Raw genomic sequence first — 3237 nt, 5'->3', positions numbered from 1 at the left:
CTGATTCGAGCTTCCCATGTGATGAACTTGGTCTGGTTCTGCATCTCACAGGTAATTGAAGTGGTTAAAGTATTTTCCAAGGAGGGCCAGGGCAGAGGTCCAGAGATTTTCCGTTACATTTTTCACGTTCCAGACTGGTTTTTAATCCTCCCTTGGGTGGCCTTTCACTGGTAACACCCAGACCACTTTTACTCAGACGGAACAGTGCCTGGGGTGAATACAGTGGGTCGAATCACCTTTGACAGGTGGCATTGAAGCTGGGAGAGGTGAGGTGACATGGCAGAAGGCACACCAGGAAGTCAGCGACAGAGCCCAAAGCCACTGTGTTGCCCCTGCCTTCCAGCCCCACCCCCCATTTCACCTCACGTCCCTTCTCTAATTTATTAGCAGGCATTCAATACATGTACATGAAATTGAATTATGAGAGTTTTTGCTGAGGTAGGAACTTGCTAGGCCACAGCTTATACTCAGGCATGCTGCCACAGAAGGGTTGTGCTGAGAAAATCAGGCTGAAGAGCCACCCAACCAAGGCTTGTGGGGGAAGGGATGGAGACTCGGGGGTGATATGTGCATTCGTGGGGGCAGGAGCAGGGAGCCATGTCAGCCATGTTCGGATCCCTGACATGCGCACTGAGTGATGTCATAGTTATGTTCTCTGAAATTCCGTTCTATGACTGTGACCACGGGTTTAAGCTTCAGGCCTAGTGCTTCAGCATGGTGGAAGTAGGAGCTTTTACAGGAGTAGAGACAGATATTCTTCCTCTGAAGAAGCGCAAACCTTTCATCATTCGAAGTATGTGCACAGAAATAGGAGACTCGTGGGCAAAGTTGTGGCAGCGGGTGAGGAAGAATGGATCTTGAGGGGAGTGCCTGGACACCACTTACTGTAAGGTCTCTTCTGGCTGGGAGATACTCTTATTTCTCTGGGTTGGCCTTCACGATGCTGCCTCTGGGAATGCTGTATGTGTGCATGGGTGTGAGTGTATACACATGTGCTGCTTGTGTGACCCTCACCATCCACTCAAGGGCCCACCGAGTAGTGCCTGAGGCTGACCACTTTGGTTCCTATACCTTGGTGCCTCCCACCTGCTGAATGCAGCTTCTCAGTGTGGCCAGGATGCTGGGCAGTGAGTGGTTGGATCAGGAGACCCTTGTCCCACCTGTGACTTCAACTTGCATCTCTGGCCTAGGAATTCCTGACAACATGGAAGCTAGGGCACTCTGGCCGAGGGGAGGTACTGGTCAGATCACATGTGGAGACCCTGTTCCACTTTGGGAAGGACAGACACAAGCGAGGAAGGGTGGCCTGGGCAGGTCAGATCCTGAGAACCTCGTCATAGGAGAAGCTGGAGCTGTGTGCCTGGAGAAGAGACCTGGCCTGCCAGGAAATCTCTGAAGGGTGAGCTATTAGATTGTGTGTAGGATGGTGACCCCAAGGCTCAGAGATTACCCGAGATGTAATAAACAGCCCAGAATAGAGGTGGCAAAGCTCCCTGTGAGTGGAGGTATACAAGCAAAAGGTAGGCAACCACTCAGCTACCTCTAACAAGGCAGAGGATTAGAGAAGTGGCCTTAAGGTGTCTGCATTCCTAAGAATCTGTAAATTGGAGACCTAGGAAAGTGACTTGATACCTCTTGGCTCTTGTCAAAGCAGCGCTATCTTTGCTTTTGGTCTAAGTTAGATCCTTAATAATGGAAGCCTAGCAGTACCAGTTGGAGGGGCTCAGGCTTGCTCAAGGAGGCTCACAGGAGTTGGCAAGAGCTGGGTGGGGGTGGGGAGGCAGGTGCTTTGTGAGGTCAGTTCACACACCTCAAACTTAGCCAGTTTTTGGAAACAGCATTTGGAAAACTCAACTGCTGTTCTCATTTCTAAATTTGGGAATTATAAAGACCTGGCTATCTTGGCCGCTCAAAATGCTTTGGAAAGGGAACTTATAGAACTCACGATGCCTCTTCCATCATTTTCTCCAAATTTCAGCCCTTAAAATGTGCACCTTTTCCTCACCCTTCCTTTTTCTTCCGTTCTTTCTAGGCAGCTCAAAGAGGGAAGGTCCTCTGATATTTATCCGCAGGGCCGATACTAGGATTTGGAATGGGACATTTCTTCCTTGTGTGTGACTGTCCTGCACAATGCAGGGCATTTAACATCCTTGGCCATCCCCTCCTCTTACTAAATTCCAGCAACTTCCAGTCGTGGGGTATTTTCAAACCTCTCGTAGGGATGACATTGCCCTCTCTCTTTGAAAACCATTGGGGAATCCCCACAAAGAAGTGACTTGCTTAAGGCCATACCACTTAGCCAGTGAGAGGTAAAGCTGAGGCCAAGTCAAGTCAAATCCTGTTTATCCATTCCAAGAACTTTTATTCTTCACTAGCGTGTATGTTAGGGGAGCAGGAGGAATATAGGCCTGAACTGAGGCAATGAAGAGAGAACTCCGACCACAGAACTACAATTTCTCACAATTTCTCTGCTTTTGCCAAACAGCCTTCTCCTCCTCTAGCCCACCTAGCTTGCTGTTTCCACAATTGTAGGCACAGACAGACTCTCTGGCAATGAGTGGAAAGAGCCTAGTCGAGTACGGTCCCCAGGAGCGGAGTTGGGTCCCTTTTGGGCGGGGTAGCAGGATCTCAGTGCTGAAACTCTAAGGACCTGCCTTCCACTGGCCTCGAAGAGCGAGCTGCCGCAAGGCCTCTGCCGCCGAGCCGCAGGGAGCTGGGCAGAAGGTGGAGAACTGTCGACCCTTGCGGGTCAACCCCTGGAGGCTTCCTAGGGCTGGGGGCCTAACTGGGGGCCAGGGATCCAGGGTCGGGGGGCGCCCAGGCGGGAGCAGAGGGCAGTGCAGCGGGGCTCGACCTCATCTTCCCACGCCAGAGGCCGAGGCCTCGGGGAATGGCGGGGCCACCTCTCTAAAGTCTTTTGAGATTCTAGCTCGGTTAGTAGAGGGGACGCGGCGCGGGGGCGATGGGAAAGCCAGAATATTATTATTCCTCTGTTTTGCCTCGGCAGCCAAAGCCAGCGCCGGCGGGTTGTTCTGTTTGAATGAATGATCTCCGCGGCCGCGCCCAATGGGCGCCCGTGCCTGTTTAATATGCATGAGGCCCGCAGCCAATGGCCGGGCGAGGAGGCTGTTTTAAACGGCGGAGCCCGCTGGCCAATCAGGCGGCTCTCGTGGAGGCAGCTAGCGCGAGGCTGGGGAGCGCTGAGCCGCGCGTCGTGCCCTGCGCTGCCCAGACTAG

The sequence above is a fragment of the Pteropus alecto genome, unplaced genomic scaffold (assembly GCF_000325575.1).
Source record: "Pteropus alecto unplaced genomic scaffold, ASM32557v1 scaffold341, whole genome shotgun sequence".
NCBI classification, from domain to species: Eukaryota; Metazoa; Chordata; class Mammalia; order Chiroptera; family Pteropodidae; genus Pteropus; species Pteropus alecto.
This window is presented reverse-complemented; position numbering follows the sequence as displayed.